Below are 25,995 nucleotides of genomic sequence, written 5' to 3'. Positions count from 1 at the left end.
GGATTGGTGTAACACAGGAAAATTGACTTGAATATGCTCTGTGCTTAGACAACATGAAAAACAAAAAACACAAAACCTCCCTGCTCTGAAAAGCTCACTGTCTAAATATGGAGAGAGGAATAAGCAGGATGATCTCTGATTATCTCTATCTGCTGTGGACAAAATAACATTCTCACTGAACCATTCACATGGGGCTTGGCTGGCTTTGTAGATGGGCTCGTCTGCCTGTGTCCATGTGTGTGGACTGAGGCTACTTCAACATTGTTAAACCTTTGGGAATGAATGACGGGGTTATAAAAGAGCACTGGCATCCTCACTGTGACTCTGAAGTACATAAGAAGACAGGACAAGTTCTTAGGGAGGCCTGGAGGGTGAGACCACCAGGATCATGGTACCTCTTAGATGCAAGACAGACATGCAAAGTCATAGTTTCTGTCTTGCAGTGAAAAACAAACAAACAAACAAAAAACCCACAAAAACTAGCCAAAGAACTTTTAGTATTTCATTTAATCATAAAAGAAATTAAATTTTTAACTAGAGAATTTTATTTTATTTTATTGCTTTGAATATGGAGAATATGCAAGCAAGACAAAGCTATGTGCTGATTTAACCAATGTGACCATGTTGCCTTTGTACACAGAATGATCACACTTTGGATATGTTAGAGCTTAGTAGCCCTAAATTAACACTGTGTAAATACAGTCAAATGACTTGAAGTCAGATTACAGATTCCCTTCCCTCATCCCCCAAATGCCTGTTACAAAGTGCTGAAATCTCACCTTAATGAACATTTCATCTCAAGCTGCATGTTCAGGGGATACAGCAGAGCTCCACAGAAATATATTCAGCACATCCCTTGGTCCTTCTTGTTTTTCTGTGTTTGCCTCCTTGCCATCTCCCACCCAATGCCTTCTATCACAGGGCACCATATGGTGATGCCTGACCCTTGGGCTAGGATGCAGATACACACTTCTGGAGTGACATATCTCATGAGCTAGCCAGGCCCTGGAGGCAGGTTAAGTTGTGGGCAATGTCATTTCATTTTCTCAACAGAAAATTTCAATTTTGCAGAAACAGTGTTTTCTATTGAAAAATCATTTTAACAGCAATGTCCCAAAGAGCCTCACCAGTCAGCTTTATCTGAAGGAAAATGAAGTTAATAACAGGGCAAAGCTCATCTAGTAAACAGAGAAAGAAATGTAAGCAGTGCGGCTCAGGACAGACTACTGAGTATTGATGGTTTGGGTAAAGAAACAAATAATAATCATCTGTTAGCCACAAGGGGAATAAATAGGACGCTCTGTTTCTGTAAGGATGTCTCCTGGAGCTGAGACATAAAGCACAGAAACCTTACAAATGTCTGTCAAAGCAACTCAACAGAAATAAGATGTATCTCCTGATAGCAGCAGACTGTCAGTTATGTGAGAGGCTCTGAATAAATTGCTATTTTCCAAAGATTTCTTCACAAACAGGAACATAAAAGCAAAAGAGAATAATACAAACAAAAAAATCCTCCACATGCATCCCTTAACATCTCTGCCTAATTTTTAAGGGAGAAATACTATTTCTGAATAAGTATACTTCTGTATCTGAAGTCTCTTACAATCTCTGCCTTTATCATCAGTATCTTTGCAAGCACACTGAGCCCAACAGCAAAAGCTGTTGCTTTCCACTGCTCTCCACTCTTGGATAGGTGTCATTTCTTCTGGGTCAGCCACCAAATGGGGGAAAAAATAAATCAGTAACAGACTGAGCCCTGGAAGGAGGGGGAAGCTGACCTCATTCGTACAGAATTTCTTTCTTCACTAGACCTCCAACGTGGTTGAAAGGATGCATAAATTAAAAAGCTGTTGGCTCCCACATGAGGAAATACTGGAAGAAGAGCGATGTGGATGATTGTAACTCATCTTATCCCTGCTCCTGGTCTGTTTCTATACCCAGGCTCTTGCTTAGCCTTCCCCTCTTCCCTCATTTCCTACCTCCTCATCCAGTTGCTACTTATCCTCTGACTTGCTGTTGCACCCTACCCAATGGCATTTCTCAGGCACAAGCCTCAAACTCCTTTAGCAGTTTCACCTTCACCCATTTCCAACAAAAGGAAAAGTGTCTTGTCTTGAGGCTGTTGGTCAGCCAATGCATGCCTGAGAACTGGACCAAACCTCTTATTTCCCCTTTTTATCAACACTCACCCTGACCTCCTTGCTCAACCTTTTCCAGGCTCTTTCCCCTCATGCACTTCCTGGTCCCACTTTTCTTGTCACCCTCTGTTCCATTTGCAGATTCCCATACTGGATGCTGAATAGTAACATGGCAGGACTATGAGCTTGTAAAACCGTTCCTAGCGAACCATTTCCAGAGCTACTGTCACACATGTTGCAAGCAAAGAGGAGGACTTTCAACCACCTCCTCCAAACTCATTTTCCTTCCACTCTTGAGTTTTCGTCCAATGTTGATGGTGTGTGGACATAGAGCTATCCCTGAGCAACTCTGCTATCAAATGCAGTTTAATCAATTAACCAGAGTTTTCTGCCCTGATTTGTTAGCCCAGACAGACTGCCAGAGGAATGGGGCTGTCCTGCTTCCAACAAGCTGAGTTTTCAAGAGCTAGCTCAGGTAGCCTCCAAAAGGGCTCAAATGGTTGCAGAGCTGCAGACCCTACTCAGGCTGCAACACCAACTCTCTGTCTTTGATCAGGGCAACCTGTTTCCCTTCCGTGACACCTGAAAAGGCTTTAAGCACAGCAGCAATCCTTGTTTCAGTTTCTGGTGTCCAGTCTGTATCACCCCAGAGCAACAGCTGAAGGGTAAATCTTCATCGTTTTCAGGCTGAATGCTGTCAGGAGGCCAAGAAATCCATCCTCGTCTCTGGCCTTTGTCTCCAAAGCTTATTGTTTTAAGCACAGCCTGTATTTTGCTCTGCAGCTGTGTGTGCTGGTTGTATGCAAATTTATCAATGGCAAGGTTAGTCTTTTGTCTTCTGACTTAAAGTTTGAGTGGCAATGCCACACCAATAATAAGTAAGACTGCTTTAGGTTCCCCAAATCCAGATGCCAAGCAAAATCACATCCATGCCTTGGTTTCTTCTACTTTGCAATGGAGCTAAGTATGCTTACAATTGTACCACTCCCTGGGAAACAGTACAGCTGAGCAATACTGAGATGGGTAAAAACAGCTCAGTGCAGGTATGTAAAATTCCTCCTGTCACTTACAACACAGAGACATTGAAAGGTGTTTGTGTTCTCCCTGTGTTTGGCTGTGATTAGGATCTGTAGTGAGGTAATATATAAGTAATTAGAATCAGCACTATGTGTATTGTCTGTCCTTGTTCTGGCTGGCACCTGTGAAAGTTGTACACCCGCTCTGAGCACAGGTGAAGCACCACAGACCTGTACAGTGGGATGTGAAATGCTTTAGAGAGCAAATGTGTGGTGGGATTCTGCTTTGTGTTTCTAATGGTTTTGGTGGCTGGAACCATCTGTGACTGCTGTTAGAATGACAACAAGAGGGGAAAAGGAGAGGAATAGGAATTCAGTGTAGGAACACTGAAGTGTTTGTCTGACATCCTCTCCATCATCTGCGTGCTACCAAGCAATGCCCTTGTACACCCTTCTCCATTGTTTTAAGCTGAATTCAATAGTGACAGTTGCTTTACTTTTCCTTTGTGCATGGACTCAGAAAGGGTGTTAGGACCTGTTAATGTGACTGTGGGATCACAGAGCTGGCCATCTGACTTGTGTGTGTGTGTGTGAGGGGGTTGAAAGTGGACAAGAAACAGTTTGGAAAGACAAACCCCATCAGCAGTACTGTATTAGCTAAAAGCATTTTGGGATTAAGAGTATCTGACAAACTGTAGCATAAGTCTTTTCACCCTGATTTCTATTAGGATTGATGTCTGTCCTCAGCTTCTAAAATTAAATGTGTGCATTTCCTAAGGTTGTGTCCAAATTGTATTTCTTTATTTTTTTGGCACCGTGGCTTTATTGCCTATTTTATATGGGAAATAATGACAGACTGGCCTAAACTGTGATCAGTGGCAAGACTCCTAGTGATTTCAAGTTGCAACAGAATTTAGCTTAATGAATTCAATAACTTTTAGCATGTCTCAGATGTCCACTAGTGCTATTATTAATCAGTCTGCTGCCAGCTGCTTGGACAATAGCTCCTTGTTCTTTGCCTATTGCTTAATCAAGAAAGTATTGTTGCCTGAGAACTTGGCAAGGGCTTCAAGCCTGATTCAGATTTCATTTACTTCTGTGTGAACTTTGAGAAATGGTGTGGACATTAGTGGTGTTATTCTGTGTTTGCCTTTGTATAAATGTGATCAGTGTATAGCTCTTTATTTTTAAATTTGTCTCAACAGATTTGTCACATTCACAGGGAGCTTTTATAGCAAGTTTTTTAGAAGCAAAAAACTCTTTGCTGTGGATGTGTGCATGTGTGTGGATATGCATGTGTTTATGCATGTTACATAGAGCATTAAATCTTACCCTTTTCATTTGCCTGGTCCCTGCAGGCCAACACAATACTAATTACCTTGGAAAATGATTGATGTTTGTGTTAAAGCCAACGTGCAGGTGGAATGTGTGTTATAATTTTCCATTCTTTAATTTATCTCCTGTTAACAGCTGATTGCTGCCTTGCACAGGGGACTGTGAAAAGCTTTACAAAAGGAAATATCTCAATACATACAAATTTAAATCACAATTGCATGATGGAAAGGTCTTTTATTTCATTCAGCTTTTTGTTTTTAAAAATTTCCCCATATGATTTGATTGTGTTTATGTCAGCCAATCTGAGAGGGACCTTTCAGAGAGCTGACAAGTGGATGCGAAAGGGCCATGAAAGTGCAACCAGGTGAAGAGGTGAATTAAGTCTGCTCAAACACTTAAAAGGGACTGGTGAAAAAGATAACTTCTCATTTAATACTTCATGCTAGTAAACAGACATCTCAGGTCAAATAATATTGAAAAAAAAACGAAGTTCGTTACTCATACAAGAATGTATTATTTATGTCTCTAATATACAGCATAACTCTCTGTAGAGTTTTCATTTTAAATGTGGGATTTTGGCAATGGTCAATAACACCATCTCACTCTGTTCCTAATAGAAACTGAGAGAAATTAGTTAACAGAATTCTGTCTCCTTGGACTGCCAAGCTTTGCACAGTTCCCTTGCTATTGAACTCACTAGCTACCTGTTTCTTGACCCGCTTTTATTCTCTGTCAAGAGCTCTTCTAGAGCCTGTATGTTCAAATACAATGCTCCTTTTATCACAGATAAACAAAGAGAAACTGCATAGAAAAATTAGAAATATACCTGTCAGGAAACTTTGATTCATTCAAGTTCACGTCTCTGGAACTATCAGAAGATCCTTATCTACTCAGGCCATTGCTAGCAATAGTATTTAGCCCTGTTTTTACCAGGTAAGAGGGTTGTCAGGTCTGTGTGACAACAGAATCTTTCTGCTGAAGTAGAGCCTTGAAGCTATTTTGGCCTCCACTCAAAGAGACCTGGATCTTTCTGTCTAGTTATAAGTTACATGTTGTTTTGGTTGACAGCTCAGAAGACAAGGGCAAACAGCTAATATTTTCCTTTTAGTGTTTTTCAGAGTATCAACAGAGTAATTCATCAGTCCTCCAACATTTCTTTGAACAATTTGGAATCTCTTATCATTCTTCTTCTTCAAGTAAGTATATTGGCTCATAGAAAAAAGAATTAGAGATGACAAGGACAATGACCAAAGTGATCCAGAGGCTAGACTTCCATCCTTAACCCCAGTTCAGCCAACTGTAAATGGATCGTTCATGCAGAGGAATCAAATGTGTCCAAAATCCTGGATGCATCCTGTTGACTCCAGTAACTGATGGGGATTGCTGCACCTGCCCAGCAAGGCAGCTAGACTTGAACAACACACTGTGGATAAAATCAGTAGACTCCAGAGCTATCACTTCCACATCAAATGCACCTATAATTACTTTATAGTACAACAACATTAGAGAACAAATCTATTATTATTATCATCAGTAGTGTGTACTACACTTAAGCCATTGGACTGAATCCTGTAAATGTTCCACTTGAGAAAATCTCATTAGAATTAATAGCAGTCTTTTTGGTATAAGCATATTTACTACTCTCTTGTGGTTGTCATTTTTTAAAGTATTTCACTTCGTTTTTCTTATTCTTCCTGTAGCTCAGCAGTAAGAATCCTTTCCCAAAAGTTCTCTAGCGGGTGGCAGCAGTGTGTATATGTACGTGTACCCCAATGTTTCAAATAAAAGGTTTGCATAGAAACAGAATTAGAAGAATTAGAAAGAATTAATGAATTAAAAAAATGTAAATGGTGCCTGCTTTGTGGATTTAACAGCTAACCCAGTTAGGCTCGTAGATACTGTTCGAACCTCTTATTTTCCTTTAATCATACTTAAATCATACTTAATCATACTTAAAGTGTTTCCTTTCCCCATCCTGCATTTGGGTGTTTCTTCTGGGGTGTGTTGCAGAGTGTGTTGAAGACTTTCAGGACTGGTTCCATGCTTCTTATACATCTGGAATATGGCTAACTGAGAATATTTTTTATCTTTGGAAAATGATGATTATTTCCGCTGAAACTGCTCTTGAGGAAATAATGTTTTCATGATTTAACTGTCCTCATAAAAACAAAACAAAACAAACAAACAAAAAAAACACCTTCTGAAGTGGTCCTACCTTCTTCTTCTTCTCTCTCTCTCTCTCTCTTTTTTTTTTTTTTTTTTTTTTAAATGAAGTTCTGGTCAAGATGGCATTTCTTCAAAATTTTCAGTTAATGTAAAAAATTGTAAATCTTAAAAATTCATGACTCAGTCAAAGCCTTTTTTTTTTTTTTAGTTGAATTGATACAGTTTAATAGTATATCACATCTCCTACTAGCAAAACTAGTGTGGCTTTTCCAATTTTGGTGTGATAAAATAGAAAGTGTTTTTCATGAATTTTAGGAATATTAAAAACTAAATTTTGCCTAATTACTCCCAGTACTGTTGTTTGCTTTGACTGCATAAGAATTGCAGTGACAATCCTTCAATGCTTTCCCATTGCTTCTGTCTTTAAACAGTATTTTTGTTTCAGGAATTGTATAAGTCACAACTATTTGGCTTGCTTTCTCACACGAATCATGTTGTACTTTTCCCTACCTGGGTAATTAATAGGCAGTGTACCCCAGCGAATTTGTCTACTGCCAATGACTGAGGCTAAAGAGTTTATAATATCTGCAGAACAGATATTATATTACTCAATTCTAAAAACCGAGATGACTTCAGGAGGATAAGAAGGTAGGTGGGAAACATTTTTTCCACTAGATACAAAACCAAATATTTAAGTGGAACATGTACAAGGTCTCCTGAGAGATGTTTGTATTATAGCAGAAGGAGGAAAAGCAATAAAATGAACACTTTAGTAGTGTTGAAACAATTTGTCACAGACTAGACACAAGTATGTTGGCATACCTGCAGATAACTTTCCTGCATCCGCTTGTAGAATTCCCAGGAGCCTCCTCCTCTATGCTATTGATCTCTGTGCTATTTCTATGATAGGTACAGACCTCACATGATAATCTAACACTGCATGTTTGTAACCTTGTTGTTTAAACATGACAGGGTGTTATATTAATGGTGAGGGTGAAGGGAAAGGTAAATGTTTAATTATAGTGAATGGCATCCATCTCATGTCTGATAAATACCTTCCTTAATCCACACCATTCAATCATATTAGGGAGTCATTTCATAATTTTAACTGCATTTCTTCAATCTGTCCTTCTGTACAATAGAAAAGTATGTTTTCTTAGTCACTGTGTATCAACGTGTGATTTAACAATACTGTTCTTATTTCAGCTAACAACTTTTCACATCTACGTTTTTCAGCAGCTCATTAGACTAGAAACAAGAATGTAAAGCAGTTTTGGTACCTTGCATTTCTATGTGACTACTTTAAAAGATACTATGGCTTTTTTTTTTTTTTTTTTTTAAGTTTATGTAAATACGAAAAAGCATTTTCAGTTTGAGCTCTGCTAACATTAAAGACTTCAAGAGGGAGCAGGCAAATACTTAGATGTGGAGATTGTGCACTGTTCAGCTTCTACAGAGCAGAGTTAGTTTGGGATTTTTCTGGAGGACGAAAGAGTTGAAAACACATTTCTCTACAAACATCACAAAGAACATAAAAACCTCGGTATATGATGCAAAAAAGTATTCTTTTTTTCAAAGATCTAATTAAGTTGGTGTAAAAGCAGTTGCAGCCCAAATGATATTTTCTTGATTTTGCTGATAAAGAAGTTAAAGCAAATCAGATCCAAAGGGCTATACAGTTTAGGGTACATCTGTTTAAGTAGTAAACTTCAGCAAGAACAATCCAGGTTAGGTATTAGGTATTTATAAAAAGGTTAGCTATTAGATATTTACTAGGTTAGGTATTTGTAAAAGCAAAACAAATCCATTGTGCCAATAGTGAAGTATTGGAGTGGACTGTGTAAATATGTAGTGCTTGCTACCTTCCAGACCTTGATTAGGCAAACATCTGTCAGTAAGTAAGTATATACAATACCTCTCTGGAGGTATGATGATGAGAAGAGAAGATCTTTAAAGGGCTCATATAACCACATTTTTCCATGATCTATGGTAAGTATTGCTATTCCAAAATTTCAGGCACCTCAGAATACAAACTACAAAAGCTAGTGCACTGGGCATGAAGTCATCTAAAAAAACAGGGAGAGTTTTGTGTTTTGAAGCCCCAGTCTAGGCATCTAATATAGTTAATGGACGGAATTCACATCTGTAAGCCAAAATTATGGTTCTCAAATTTCTGCTTCAGCATTAGCCTGGCTGTACAGTATGTAACTGGACTAAGTGTATGATACTTATGGTCCCTATAGGACATCAGTTTTGACTGCTTTTCATGCTCAGACACTTCTCTGCATTGGTGGAGTGTGGCAGTATGGTGTCAGGTTGCCCCCAGTGCCTGCTGTGTGCCACATGCAGGGTGTTCCTCATTTATCAGGTGTGAACAGTGCTCTCATACTGCACTTACCAGCTGAGACCCAGCACAAGGTATGGTGATGCATCCTTTTCTGTTTAAACCTGGACAGAGAAAAAGACATGTTGTTGCTCTGTTGAGAGAAACAACTAAAATATTTATGAGTCTGAATAGTATAGCAAAAACAGTCGTAGGTCAAGCTGCTGCTAGAAAAACTGTGAGAGGGGTCAGTTCTCTTGACATTCTTCTCGTGAAGGGTGATGTTCTGGACATCAGAGCGATACTAAGATACATGACTTGCTAGTGGTAAAACCAATGCCACTTTTCCTAGACAACAGTCAGAGGATCTGGCCATCCATACCATTTGTTTTACACTCCCTGCTGAGAGGTTCTGCGTGGAGGTGGTGGCAGCTGCCAGAGAGGCTGGTGGGAGAGGTCTAACAGCTGGAGGAAGGGGAGCATGATGCTACCAGGCAGGCACAGGGCAGCAGGAGTAATTGCCAACACAGGAGAGATGTGAATGTAGTATGGGTTAGCAGTGTGAAAGGGAGATGTAATAGCAGAGGGAGAAACAGCCATATTCTGCAATGCTTCTTGCTGCAGCCCTTGACATTGGATATTCTTCTCACATCTGCCTAAATTAACAGAATAAGAGCACAAATTATCTTTTTTTTTTTCTTTCTTTTTTCTTTCTTTCTTTTTTTTTTTTTTTCCCAACTGGAAGTTCTTCACAGAAGGAATACAATTTGTGTACTTAATGGATCAGAGTACCATCTTCTAACAGGACAGGTGCCTAATGACATCAGCACAGTGCAGCTGCAATGATTTGTTTTCTGCTAACTAGCTCCAACACCAAGAGCTGTGGTAACCTGGATCCAACGTGAACAACATTCCTGCAGGGCAAGTGGCTGGGCTTTTGCTAGTGCTGAGCTCCATGCTGTTACTGGTAAACTGCTGCCAATTCCTGAACTAACTAATTTAAGGCAAGCTCAGATACAGCTGCACAATGGCGCTAGTGCAGTGACTAGCATGAAGACATACACTGCAGGGCACATTCTCTTCGTGATGCCTTATTTTACTTTTCTTGCCCTTAAGGTGAAGCGTGTCATAGTGTTAATGATTCTTGACCAAATGAGAACAGAATCAATTGGCTGCTTGGTGGAAAACAAGTAAACGTTCTAACAACACATCCACTAAATACCTGTATTTATGTACTATATTTACCTCTCTAAACATTGAAATGGAAGTTATTAAATGCATTGAAGTTATTATAGGAAGTATTTATGTACATGGACAAGAGAAAGAAACAAGACAAAATTTCCCCCTCTGTTAAGAAAATCAAGTAATAATTTGAACTAATTTCTTACATAGTTAAAATCTCACTGACTTTGTAGGAGTTAGGTGAGTTATAGATACTAGAAGCTTTATTTTGTGAAAACTGCCCTCAGTTCCTGGCCTCTCCTACAAACATAGGCAGTTAGCTCCTAAAACCTTCTGTCATTAGTCATCTCTTAATTACATATGGTTTTGGAGTCCATAATGTGCTTAGGATACCTTACTTTATCTGTCAGGCAGTAAATTTAATTTTGAAATTAACATAATGCATTAACATTAAAACTTGACCTTCTGTCTCAAAATGTGTGATGTCAAAAATCTGATTGCAGTAATATCTTTTAAGCACAGTGGATAGTTAAACATTTTTATTACCTTGTCCGTACATGCTTCATACTAACATATTAACACGTTACTGGTTTTATTGTTTTATTATCCTATTAATAAAACTATAAGACCTCTTTTATGTTTAAGTACCACATTTATTTCTGTTATATAAACCCACAAAGCTCTTAACAAGACAGGCCTTTCAGAAGCTAATTGCCCTTTACGTGCAGTGATAAGATTGGGATTCACATCCCCAGGCTTCTGGTCTTGGATTCAGCTCCTATTGTAGGCATTTAAAGCTTCTCTGTGCAGTCAAGTGCCTGTCAGTGATTTGGCATTTCTTTTACATGTTTGTATTCTGTATCCATCAGATTGTAAAAGGTTCCTAAATTTAAGTGGATTTTGTTCATGTCAGATTTTTCACACATGTCATGGCCATGCTTGTATGTCTATGCACTAACCCTTGCCCACCCCTCACTGCTGGATGGCTCTGTGTGCCAAATTCTCACCCTTGTCATCTGGCAGGCTCATATGTTCAGCCATCTCTGGACCATGACTATCTCATGTTTAACTCAAAGCACTGGAAGTGGGAACAAGGTTTCATCCCTGACAATAAAGTGCTAATCTCTGATGCACAATTTCCTTCTGAACCCTTGCCATTAGAAGAAAAATAGGAGTAAAGGACCTCAGAGGACTTTCACATTACTTCCATCATCTCCTGAATGTTAGAAATTAAATAAGGATCCTACTTGCTGCTGCCAGCACCTGCCTACTGACTAGCTTCTATGAGTTGAGGCCCTTCTGAATCTTTGATAAATGATTTGGTAAAACAGATGCTTCTTAAAGGATGCCAAATATTCACCAACTTCCTCATGAATTCAGAGCACTGAATGCCTGCTACTGTTCAGCTAGCAGTCTCAGGTTCAGATTTCCCACAGTAACGTCAACAGGAAGAAGTGGGCTGGTGCCACAAATATGCCTGATAAACATCTCTCTTAGGCTGTTCTTTACTGCTCTTTTGACGCTGAGATCAAAATATAAACCACCTTTGTCCTTTTCTCTTGTGGTTTATTTTTTAATGAAAATTAAGACTATCATCTCAGCCACTGATTCCTTACCCTCTTAGAGCACTTCCAGGTTGGCTGAGGAGTCCTGCAGCTAGGGATGCTGCCAGGCCTTCCAGACAAGGGCAGCTCTTGGTGTATTAAATAGCACGAGATGGATGCCATTCACTACAATTAAATATTTACCTTTCCCTTCTCTGATTTTGCACTTTGCAGAGCTGAAGAGAAACAACACCCACCTTCCTTACAGCCTTCTGCTTTCTCTACAGTGTTTAGTACCTAGAAAGAGAGGTACTCTCTTTCCTCTCTCAGGAGGGAAAAATGTCTCATACCTTAGGTTACAAACCTAATCTTCAGCCAGCTTGGACTCCTAAAGCTGGTCAGAGACACCTAACATCCTCTACATCCAGATACCTGCAGAGCAAGCTGTCTTCTGGAAAGCAATCCACTGAATTTGGTTGACAGTATCCTAAAAGTTATCAGCCACGTTTCCAAAAAATTTAAAATGGTATCTAAACATATCTACAGCTTTGATTATACATAATAGCGTGTCTCTGTCATAAACATAAATATGGGCCTTTCATGAGAAATTTTAGGAAAGAATGGAATTATAGCACAAACTGATGATGAAATGAGGTGTCTCTACAGGCAGCCCAGGGAAATGGGGAGCACTTCAGATCTATGAACAATTATATTAAAATAATGATATGTATTTAAATGTTTCTCTTTAGTTTATTAAATGTTATTCTTTGTGTATGCCAATAATAACAAGTTATCTTGTTTACAATAAAAAATAAAAAAAATAAAAAAATAGAAAATTAAAAAAATCTATTGTAAAGCAACAAGCAAAAAATGCAGGAGAGATTCATATTTTTTGATATGACTGCCTCTGTGGTGTGTTTTTGTAGAATTATTACAGAAAGGATTGGGTTACTCATTAGATGAATAGCTTTATATCCAGTGATTTTGTAAACCTATCAATTTATCTTTTGAATAATTACTATGTTTGTAATTATGCAGCAGGATTAATAAAATAAAAATTGGAGGGAAAAACAAGATACATCACAAAGATAAAACAACAAAAACCATATTTATAGTCCCTTTTAAGGAGGGGTTTCTGCCTAAAGATTTAATCTTTAATTAAATTTATGTATTTTATTTATAGTTTCTTTTATTATTTTTTCCAGAACATGCTGACACAGCAGTGGTTTTGCTAACAGAATCTATGGTATTGCTATAATAAATATTATGGCAAAAATCCCCTCTGGACTATTTCCCTAAGCGTTAGCATTTTGAGAGTGCATTAAGGTTTGGCCACCATGAATTCATGCATTGTATATTTGATTGTAAAATCATCGTTGTTAAAATATATGACCTTAATAGGTCCTGAACTGGCACAGAAAATCCAAAGGCAGAGCTAACAAACAGAGAGAACTCTAAGTATTTTGGCATGGAACAGAGCTGCAGCCAGCTGCTCACCAAACTTGTATTGTCCAGTGACTGAAATGATGTTTCTAAGGTTTTCTTTGGGTTAGTTAATTCCCTAGTTTGATTGCTAAAGCTATGTCAGATTTGTCTCCGGTAATTCAACCATTATTATGTCTTTTCTACCATCAGCAATGAAACTATCTAAGTGAAGCAATGTTCGAGGTTGAGATAGGTACAGGAAGAGGGTATGTTAACAAGAAAAAAAAAAGACAATGTTAACTTTCCTTTGTCTCTGAAAGGCCACTTGCTGAGGAAGAAACTCTCCCTTGATGCCAAATGATAGTCTGGGCTGAGACTCATACAGACCTTTAATGTTGTGTGACTGCCTCATTTAACAAATGCACATAAACAAAAGCAGATAGGCTAAGTAACATCCTCAGACTCCATCTAACTATTTTCTGCTGTAAGGAGCTTCCCTTGTAAGGTCCCAGACAACTGTTGTAACTGGATAGGACAAGGAGGGTGGCAGAATAGGGTACCTGAGCAGGATAAAGAGCAGATTTATCTTGTGTATATGTGGGATCCTCCTTACAGAACAAACGTTTTGCAGAAATAAAATGTAGGAGATGAAGACTAATGGCTGAAAACAAAGGAATGTTTTATAGAGTGATACTGAGAACAGAAAGGAATTTGGTAAAGGAAAGTTAAGATTGTACGTTTTTGAGAGTTTATTGCAGCAGGATAGAGGTAAGAGGCAATGTCTCAGACTGGAAGGAGTCCATGGAGCTTATTACTCAACTTCCCCTCTTCCTCTCCCAAAAATACAATTATCAAAGGATAATTTTAGAACAGAGCCCAAAATGAATTGGTAAGTAGTGAAATTGTATAGGGCTCTATGTAAATTTTTTGTACACAGGGAAGGAGGAGAGACAGTCTTATTTTGTCTTCACAGAATCGCAGAACTGTAGGGGTTGGAAGGGACCTCGAAAGATCATCGGGTCCAATCCCCCTGCCAAAGCAGGTTCCTCAGAGCAGGCTGCCCAGGTAGGCATCTAGACAGGCCTTGAATATCTCCAGAGAAGGAGACTTCACAACCTCCCTAGGCAATCTGTTCCAATGCTCCGTCACCCTCACCATGAAGAAGTTCTTTCGCATCTCAGTGCGGAACTTCCTGTGCTCTAACTTGCAGCCAGTTTTGCTAGGATCAAGGCTGTAAAATAAAGAGTTTTAATGAGTAGGTTTTGAATACATTCAAAATACTGACACACTTCTCAGACTGCACAGCTTAAATGCAGGCTTCCTTCTTCTAGGTGGTAGCAAAAAGGAAAACTGCTTTGGATAAGTGATTTTTAAAATTATTTTTATACGTATATATATATTTTAAACCAAAAAGAATTCTTTCTATGACACTAACTTCCTTTTGTCTTCAAAAAAAGGTTTATTGACTGCCACTTCCACTTCTTTAGCCTGGACATCAGGAGTGTGGTAGAAAAATAATTTAATTTACAACTGACTTAGAGTACTAAAACTTGTATCATATCCCTGCACTTAGGGCAAGCAACTGTGAGTTTTCTTTAACAGCAATAGAGAGAAAGAGGGGAAAAACACAGCAAGTGAACAAATACTTTCATATCAACATGTGTTTCAGGTGACATGAAATTGGAATACAACTGGAATTTAAGGAAGTCAAAGCAAAGGTGATGGATGGTTTAGATAAGGTTGATTTTGACATGAGAAGGGTAGATTAGATGGTTTCATGAAGACACACCCAGGTGTATTTTGTGCAGGTCTACAAAATTATAGTGAAATATAACCACTCATTTGTGTGGAAATTCTGACACGGTGGCACTTGATAGGGGGGCTTGCTTTTGGTTGTTTGCTTTTATTGTCTGTTTGTAGTTCTCAGCACTGAACATATGAAGTTAGCTGCAAGATTTTCAGCTGTGTTCTATGATATAGCTCTGAAAAGAACAAAAAAGTACTTTTCTTAAACCTGAAAAATACTGGGAAGATGTGAAGCAAGCAGTAGGTGGTGTTGCAGTAGAGATAGAGATCTGTCTACAGATATTTTTCTCCCCTGCAATTTCTGAATTTAAGAGATTTCTCTGGCTGTATCTCGGAAGAAAATGTAAGTGTACTGTCAAGACAGGGAGAGAATCTGGACAGATTAAAAAAGATGTCAAACCACAAGTGGGAAAAAAAAGTCAAGATTTCATTCTTAATGATATTTTTTTCCACAGGGGAGACACCCTAGGGTGCATCAGGGATAATCTGTATGAAAAGACATAGCGTGACTAAGGAGACCCTTCATTCTAAGCATGCACTCAAAACCAAACTCATTAAGTGACTGAACAAAAAGACATGTTCAGAGGTGGGCTGGATGTAGGTGTTGGGAGCTTTAGGAGACAAATGTGTGACCAGCTGTGTACTGACACCTAATTCATCTAGTTTTTACCTGCAAGTACAGGTAACACCAGGCTCCTTCAAGCAAAGCCCTGGTGTCACCTGCTAAGATCTGTATGAGCCACAGCACGTGAAGTCACATCACTGAGAACAGAAATCCCTTGAGAAGAACAGAACAGGTCCCCACTGCAGATCATTTGATAGGCTAAACTGCATAGTTTAGAGGAATAAACCCATGCTTTTCTCTTAACTCTCGAAGAAGCTGTCTGGTTAGTCCTCATCATGAAGCAGCTATTCAAGGGCTGGGTGAAGCAAGCTCTAAATGAGTGTCCTCCACTGGCTGCTGGAGACCTGGGCAGTCAGAAAATATGGCATTTTAAGAAAAATAATGCTTTGAGAAAGACAGAGATGGCACGATTCATTTTTTTTTGCAATGAGAAAATAGAGCTGTTAGCAGCTTTTACTTTGCCTTAACTCACTGCAACCTTCCATGTGTTCTGGTCAAAGATCATGGAAATTGAGACATTTCTGGATTTATTTTATTTTATTTTATTTATTTATTTATTTTTTAATGGATTGGCATTTTTTTTGATGGGAAAAATACAACTAATTTTCTCAGATCTTGTGGGGTATACTTTTTTTTTTTTTTTTCTTCATATAGTGGAGATTTTATTATGTGTTTTATTGTTATTTAGAAACAATAGCAAAACTTTAAATGTTTTCCATTGAGACATCTGGCCTCCCAGACTTTCTTTTTAGATCCAAGCTACCACAGACTGGTTCTCTGAAACATTGTACTTGTTCCTTTTTGCCATATTTAGGTTTAAGAAGCAGGCAGTTCAACTCTACCTCTTGCTGATGGCAAGTATTGTCTGCAGGCTTTGCTTTCCTGCTATGCACAGTGACCATTACTGAACCTTTACACCAATGATAACTTGACAGACAGCAGTGGAGAAAAAGATTAGTACACTTAAATAAAACATTTGAAAAGAAATATACCCAACTCTGGATATTTAAGAAGGGGAGGAGACAGCAAAACATTCTTATGAGGGGCCATTGTGGGTATCATGTGGTTTTACATGAGCAGTTATATAATTTAGTGACTCTTGTGATACTCTGCGTTAGATTTGCAATTGAGAGAGATGTATCTGCAATCAACTGTATTAAATGCAACTGTTTTTTATCAAGGGTTTCTGATGACAATATTACTCCAACAGCCTGTGTGTGTCATCAGAACCCAGAGCTAAAAAATATAGCACTCTTAGGGTGTATTTTATTATTTCACGGTAATTGGATAGTATGACACCTAATGAAAATTTACATTAGGCAGACACCCAGTGCAACATTCACTTTTTTCAGTCCTTTTAATCCTTTCTTGGCTGGTTCAGTGTACTTGTTCTGATGTTTTGGAAAATATGATTTTTGATGAATTCTTAGGTATTAAAATATCTAGGGAGTTTTGAAGTATTTCCAGCAGGAAAATAATTAATTGATATAATTTTCAGTACTATAATTATTACACTATAATTATTAAAAATAATTAATTTAAAAAGAAAAGTTTTCTTAGACTCTGAGTCTACAAATAGCGATGTATTTGCTTAAATTTATACATGCCAGTAGCCTCACTGGAAACCTTCCTAAACCTAAGCACATGTGTAAACATTTGCAGAATGAGCTCTCAGTTTGGTTACATTTGACTCATCTTAAATTTGCAAAAATAGGTTCTTGAGCTTTTTCTGAAATTTTAAAAGTCTCCTGGAGTACTAGATGAAATTTCAGGGTTCTCATTTCAGCTGAATAAAGCTTGGCTGTACTTAATGAGACCAGTGTTTTGTTTTCAAAATAATCACTGTAATGGAAAGTGTTAGGGAGTTTTAATAGGATGTGCTTTCTAATAAACAGCAGTAACACTTTGTGATTTTATAGTGCCTTTCATTGTAGGTTCTGAAAGTGCCTCATGAATGTTTTAGTCTCACATCACTCTAATCAGAATGGTATTGTTGTGCTTGTTTTACAGACAGGAGACTAAAATTGAGAGATTATGTGAGCTGTGAAAATGAAAATCATGAACAGAGTCTACAGTGATAATGGTTATTCACAGACATTTGCACACACTCCTTTCCCATACTTTTATCCATGTTTCTTTAGATGTACTTTTATGACTGTCAACTAATAGCTGTCATGAAGATAACTATACCTTTGACTTGGCAAACTATTCCTGGTTAGAAAATCTTTACTTATAATCTCACTTTCTCATTATTTTAAAAAGGACTTAGTAAACGTGCCAAAGCCAACTCTACTCTTAAATGCTTTTCAATTCAGGCCCTATTTAAGTACTGGAGATGAAATCTGGTAGACAAAGGGACAGATTTTTTTTTTGTTTGAATAGAGACCAGCAAAATCCACGTTCACCTGGGCACTGACACTTACCAGGCTGATTAATGCAAATGCATGCAAAATGCTTATTGGAATATTCACTTTCCATAATACAGTAATAAAAACAGAGTTCAGATTGCTTGTCTTTGTTTAAGAAAAAAGCCATTCCTATTGTCTTAAATTAATGTGTTTTCTGTTGAAATGCTTATAAATTCTACCTGAAATACTTTTATGTCTATTTTCTGACTCTGAAACTGTTGCAAGCCAAAAGCTGAATTGAGAGTTCTGAACAGTGCATATATTTTCCTATTTCACACAAATGTTTCATTACGGTATGTGATTTTATGGAGAAAATGATCTATTTGTGTACAAATTTGGTTTTCATTCAAAATAGAATGACCTAGCTTGAGTAAAATAGCATATAATTACACAGAGAATAGATATTGTTTCTTCACAGTGATCCTATTCTGAACTTCTGAACTATTGATGAAAAAATAAACAAAAACATCAGAAAATTGGAAAGAAAATGTATCCACAGTGTTTTTTTTTTTTTGTTTTTTTTTTTTTTTGTTTTTTTGTTTTTTTTTTGTTTTTTTTTTCTTCCAGTGAAGACTTCAATTAAACGAAGACTTATAATAATCTTTGGTATGCTTGACCAGTGTTAAAATTAACAGATGGTTATTGTACCAAAAGGGAGTATTTTAAGCAAATAATTCCACTTAAAAATATTTAAAAACCCACATTTTTCAGTTTATACTGTTGGAGGTTATAGTGGCATGTTTGATTAATGAGCTGTTTTATTGGTGATGCAAATAATATGTAATGTCATAAGACCCATATGTTGTAGATTAGAGAGGTATTAAACTTACCTTGGCACAAAGTGAAATATCTAAAATATCCCTCTGGTAAAATATATCATTCTAAAGGAACAAGATATGTTGGCATTGCTTGTATTTACATTTTGATAAATTACATATCACGTTTACTTAGTTTTAGTATCCAATCAAAATCTATTCTTTCTCATACTTTTGCTTTCTCTTTATTTTTTCAGTTTCCTCCTGCAAATTCGGTTTGTGGTGGTCAGCAGCTGTGTCTGACAGCAGACTGCATGTTACCTGACAGTTATAAACAAAGACATGAAGGAAGACAACAGTGTCAACAATCCTGTTGTTTATTGCCTTTTATCTGGAATGGTGCAAACAAAACAGAATTAGGCCTCATGCAGGCTTCACCTGAAGGATCCTCAGCAAAACTCCAAACCACACAATTAAAATTCACTTGGCTCCATGTTGTGTGGGAAACCTGAATCACAGGTCAGTGTCTATTTAAGGATTCACGGAGATTCTGGGACCTTTGGAAAAAGTTTAGTTGAGAAATGATGGCCTGACTTATGAATTTAGCTGGAAACTGCATATAAAAACCTCAACTAAACCCAGAACCATATGAAATTCAGTGATTTAAGTTGAATTTTACTCTGAGGTTTTGAATTCTGTTGACACTGGATGGTAGACTGTAACTCAGAAGGAGCTTTGCGTGCACTGTGGTGCAATGAAACTGCCAGGTTTCATGTTTTTCTCTCCAGGCCTCTCCAGATATGGAGCAAAATCTGGCTCTCAGAAGTTTATGTGTATTTGTTGCAGGGCCAAAAATGTCTGCTTCTTCTGGTGATAAAATTGCGATTGAGAACATCTCAGAGGAACACAACTATCTCCTTTGTAAATTTAATCTTTTTCTGCCAGTAAAGAAAGACGGATCCTTCTTTTGTTTTCCCGTGAATTTCTGTTGGCTTTGATAAATTGGGAAAAACTTCCATACTGATTGTGACCATCCCAGATGGGATGTCTTCACAGGGACCTTCAATTAAAAATGTAAAATATACCACCACGCAGAAATGTGCTTTTTGTCTGCCAGCCCATTTCTAAAATACTTGATCAGACCCATGTTAAAACACCCATCTATCTCTCCTTACTCAGAGCAAAATGTGAACAGATGTGATTTCCTACAGAATGATCAGCAAATGTTACCTCTGAATGAAGAGGCAATAGACTTAAAATTATTAATGTACCTTATCAGCATTTTTTACAGTTGCTTTGTTCTCTGTTACTGTGATCATGAAAAAGAAGCATACTTCAAAAGCTGGCAGTTTTGATCCAGTACATACAGTGGTCTTCACTTGCCCCTGAAGACAACTGTACCAAAATTAATCTGTGGATTCAGATAAAAATCAGCCCTTTGATAAGGACTGGAGTCACAGCTGATACCATAAATAATCTCTGCTTTGCCATCTTGGTCAGCAGCATTCCAAGGAGAGAATCCTTTCAGTGTCAGCACATAAAACCATTGCTCTTGTCTCAGATTCCCTCTGAGGCGTTATACCAGTGGCTTCTCTTCTTGAGATGCAGTGGCAAAAATTGTCCTGCATTCTAGCTCCACCAGGCAAAGCCACTGTTGAGTGATATAACCTTAGGCTGAATTCACTTCCTTGAAATTCACTTCTTGCAGGAGTACTGGTTCCACTACTCTCTTTACAGTACACACTCATCTGGAAATGATTGTCTGGCCCCGGTCTTGCAAACGCTTATGCATGCTTTGCACTGTACTACAGTAGATTATTTCACAGAAATCAATGGGTTTGTTTGAGAGATTAAGAATGTGTGTAAGTGTTGACAGGATTTGGACCCTAGTCACCACAGGAGGTTTTTAAAATACCAAGGTGGTGGAGGGGTTATGCAGAGAGAACAAGTTTTCTTAGCTTCTTAGCCATGTTTTCATGCAAATGCACATACATAAATAAATAATAATAAAAACCAAATAAATATACTGAAAATGTTTTTTATGGTAAGTAGACCTTTCTCCCTTTGATGCCTCTCAGCATTTTCCTGAAAGATCAAGCCATCCATTAAATAGAGTATTTGTTTTCTAATCATGGTAACATTGTTAGTTTAAAAAAAAAAAAGAAAGAAAGAAAGAAAAAAAAGAACAAAACCCAACAACAACAAAAATCCCTCATAACTAATGTAACCTCCACACATTACAGAATGATCATATCCAAAGAATAGACATTGACAGATTTGAAATAATTATGTAAATTTACCTAAGGTCCTATTTAAATGCATATTTTTCAGACTTACAATCAGAAGAAAGAAAACACCCTTAACCAATCCTTAGTGATTGCTGAGGAAGGTATACCTACATGCCTGCATTAAACTTAGCACAATATGCTATAAAAACCTCATTAAACATCTAAGATGTCTTTGTATCAGCATTAAATGTGCTTCTACACACATTCTGTAAATTACATGCTTATAAATTACTCATTTATAATAGCTGCAGGCTGACAGCAACAGTGATTTTTTTTTTTTAAACTTGTCTTTTTTTGATGTGGTTTTGCTTTTGTGAACAGCTCATGATCCTGAACTGCCTGTTGATGGGAGGCAAAAAAAGATAAGTATTGCTGGTACACCCCCTTTTTCATGTTTGATGATACAATAATCAAATGTGCCTCAAAATGGGAATTTATAGCAGCAGACATGATCATCTCTCTCTCCAGTACATTTCTGCTGGAGTTAACATTGAATAGTTATTGATGGGTCAATAAAGCAACATTCAAAAATGCTGTTACGATAGCTCAGAGGGCCAAAAGGCATTATACTGCTTGCTTATTCTCTATGAGGAATCATAACATGGATCTAGTTATTTAGAAATGTTAACATCAGGGTTCCCTGACAACAAAATGGACCAACAAACTAGACATATATCTTACTTGAATTTAACTAGTCAAATATATATTTTTTCATACAGGAAGGAGGGATGGCAGTGTAGATCTCAGAGACCATGAATGTTTATGGTTTAATATTTTTGCTGCTTTTATTTAGCAACCCAATAGTCAAATAGAAACTGTGGGGCTTACAGTGCTGATTCCTCACATCGCGTTGTGTGTACTGCCTCATCTGATGTTCATATCTTTGGAGCTCAGCTTGACTCTGTGTACCTGACACCACCACAAAACTGAGAGTCATAATAATAAAAAGGATCCAATAGGATCCATCAGGCTGCTAGGTTCAAAATTGAAAACAAAGATGTAAGGAATAGGTTAATAGGCATATAAATTTTTCCCTTATTAAAAATATGTCTCCCTGGGTGTTTTATCCCAAGTCTTCTCATCTACCTGTAAAAGAATACGTTCATCTGCCAGAGACCCTCGTGTAGTTGCTCTAATCCTTTGAAACTATGATAGAGACACCATGATACCATCCTACTTTGGGAGTCCTTGCCATTGCTGCCTCTTCATCACTCCATCTCTCTCTTTTTATTTCATTGCTAGCTTTGGTAACGAAGCTGGTAACAAGGCTGAAGGAATCCATTTTGCTTGTTCTGTCCCTCTAAGCTATTAGGAACTGCCTCTGACACATCTCAGCTCTTCTGATACAACTATACTGCTGAGGCTGTAGACCCAGTCACTGAAATCATCAAAGAACTGTGACTGCTGGGGACAAAGGGAAGAATTTAGGAAAGGAGGAACTTTTAAACTTTGGTTCACCACCATATCAATCCAGATTGATCTGCTGCTTCTGCTCACTCTGGCATTTGAATGTAAATGGGATATTTATTTTTCATCAGCAAAGGGTGAAGGGGCAACTCTCTTGCTGGTTCAGTGTATGTAACAGGCAGTTACACCTATCTTTGCACTGGCACAGAAATATATACATGTAGAATTCAAGATAGAATGCATTGGTGGGAGCATGTGTATACACACAGAAATACATAGTCTTCAGAAGTTGCTTGTAAAGATTATATATAAAGCTGAAGTTCTGGTGACTGAGTAGTCTGGTATCAGAGTTAATGAGTGACTGCTACTCACTTCAGTGGGTGCTAGATTAAACTCATGATGCCATATAGCACATGTAATGGGCTGCAATTCAAAAGAATCCAATGTAAGATTCTAAAACCAGATATATTCTGGAGAGAGAGATGATCATGTCTGCTGCTATAAATTTCCAGTTAGAGGCGTACCTGATTATTGTAGCATTAATATATAGAAAGGGGGGTGTATCCGATTTTTTTTTTTTTCTTTTTTTGCCTTCCTTCAACACGCAATTCAGGATCATAGCTGTTCTGTAACAAAGAAAAGAAGGTGTTATCTCACAGAGCACTCATCTCATGTGTCCTGACCTATTTATATAATATGATGGAAAGCTTGGTTGGAAGATTAGAAGAACTTGATTAGAAGAGCTTTTACACTTAAAGTCCAGAAGAACCTATTATGTCCATCTAACTGTAACTTCTGGATAACATAGGCAGTAGAATGCCATTATTCAACACTTGTGTTGGGAACACAAGTTGTGGATGACATTGATTTAAATATTCATGTCATAGAGAATCTACCACGTGCCTTAGTCTTATTCCAGTGCTTTGTTAGTTTTGTTGAATGCTCAATTTGTAAGAGTAATTTTCCAGATTGCTCATCTTTCTAATCAGAAACTATCATTTGATAGTAAAGATGATTATAGACAATAATGAAATGTTCAGTAATGAAGTTTTGAAGTGGTTTGAGCTCCTTAAGTCTTTAATTGTGAGGGGTGATCCCCTCTGAACTATTTACAGAATTTTCCTAAATAGAAGGAGGCATAGAAGGAGAAAAGAAAGTCTGTATGACACCACATACAAGGGAGAAAAAACAAAGTGAGAAAAGCTCAAGGAGGTAGAGTAGGTGAAGGAAGATGGAATGAATGATGGAAATCTGAGGAGCTTGTATGTGAGGTAGAACAGCGCATTCTTCAAGGACCAAGTCCACCCACCTGTGCATATGAAGGAGGCAGAGAAATCCTTTCAGTTATTTTCTGTGGGTATTTTGTCTGTTTTTATTAAACATGTTGCAGCTCTGTTTCCACCACCTGAGAATTTATAATCCATAAATACTATAATCCTAGCAGGAGGCATTTCTTAGAATGACCTTTTGTCCTCACAAATACTACAGGAAAGCAAAAATAAATTTCATATTTGAACCTTTTGACTTGGAAACCAGCTTTAAAAAGTTACTTCTATTCACTTGAAAAAATAGAAACATGAAGTGTGACCTATCTCTCATCAGAATTCTTGTGTTGCTGTTTCAATAAGTGAATACACAAAGTGTTCAAAAAGTAGAGAAGCAAGCAACCAACAAAAGCTCCAAGTTAGCAAAATTGTTTCCAACAGATCAAAAAGTAACCTGCAGTTAGAGTTAGAAATTGCTGGAAATAATGACTTGTTCATTTGACCCTAGTGTCTGTAAATAACGAACTGCAATTTTTGGAAACATGCCCCAATATACGTTGGGCCATTTGTGTAAAACCTGAGATGACTTATCTAGTGCTATATTTATCTGAGTTATTCCCCATTTGGGATCATGTATCTTTAAGCAATGTTTTCTGGGCTTTATAAGTACCATATCCACATAGGTTTCTTGAAAGAGCAAGATGGTATTCAGATCCAGGACTGCCCCAGTCAGACCTTTACAGTTTGATGTTTGCACTGTAAAATCCAGATGCTATGGTTTTATTACAGAATTTATATTGGACATTTGCTGCAATGGACTCTCACACCCTCCACTCCCACTTTTATGTTTATATTGAGAATGACTCTATTTTTGCTTTAAATGTGTCCAGCTATACAGCCTCTAGTTATTGTCTCAATTCTCTCTTTATTGCTGCATTCAATCATTCCTTCTCACAAACATTCCCTCTTTTGAAATCTAACTTTGAATTACTTCTCTTTTCCTCTGTTGTTGGCACTCATTTTCTTGCATAATTTAGTTAATTCTTACCTAGTCAGTATTCTTATCTTAATATTTGAATTTTTTTCTCCTCTGTTGGCATGTGGTTGTGGAGGGGAAGAGGGCAATGTATTATTTTTTAAGTTGCCTTCTATAAAAGAAATGGATTTTTGTAGCTCCTCCAGTAGGGATTTTTTGTGTTTCTCAGGTCACTGATGAAGAGAGAAAAGAAAAGTGATTGAAAAACACATTCAGAAGCTGTCTACTATTTCTAAGAACTGCAGCAACATTACAGAGAGAGTAATTGATATTCTTGGATGAGCAATTTGATCAGAGAGTAACAGTAATGTTTTTCACATTGACTCCTGTTCTTTAATTTTATTACATGGGATTAAAAGAAAAGATTTTTGGAAGCAAACTGAGAGAATACAAATATGAATGTTTTCATCCTCGTTTCATATTATACTAAAAGAAAACCACATGTTTTCTCCAAGAATCGGAGTCAAATATTTTCTTTTCTGAGTATGGAAATACTTTTGTCACACAGCTCCTCCCATTCTGCTATTAGCTATGTTCACTGTAGTCTATGATTAATGAGGCCTTGTGATTAATGAGGCCTTGATTTTAACAAGGAAACAGGCCTGAGTAGGCTGTGAGGCTGTATGTCAGTGAAGGTGAGAACTTGGGAATCTTTGTTCATGGCTTCCTCTAAATACTGACAGCATTCCTTCTAACTAGAGCTTGATTTAGGAGGCTTTTTTTTTTTTTTTTTTCCCCCACAGAGGTAGCTCAAATGATTAATGTAAGATGGAAATGAATTGCTGAACCTTTACAGTAAGAAGCCGAAGATTTTGATTTTTCTTGCCTTATTCCCTGGTTTAGGATTAATATTTTAACCATTTGAATAACTGTTGATTTTTATCATAAGAATCATTCATTCATTTTGAGATGGATCTGGTGAGTGCATTTCAGAAAAATACTGATAAAAATTAAATAGTATAATGATGATTTACTATGACTATGCTAAAATACTATAGCATTGTTTTTTGTTTGTTTGTTTTTAATGAAAAAAGGGAGTTTTCCAATAAGCGGACAGATTTAAATTTCATTCAGATGAAGGGACTGGACATTTCATTCAGTTGAAGGGACTGGAAGACAAGACTTACAAGGAATGGTTCATAATTTGAATTTTTAATTTATAAATTGAATTTTTAATTTATAAATGGGAATTTTTAGTCTGGTGAAAAGGAGGCTGAGAGGACACCTCATCATTCACTATCTGAAAGGAGGCTGCAGCTGGTGTTGGAGACCAGCC

This window comes from Aythya marila, assembly GCF_965140915.1.
Source record: "Aythya marila genome assembly, chromosome: 5".
Classification (NCBI taxonomy): domain Eukaryota; kingdom Metazoa; phylum Chordata; class Aves; order Anseriformes; family Anatidae; genus Aythya; species Aythya marila.
This window is presented reverse-complemented; position numbering follows the sequence as displayed.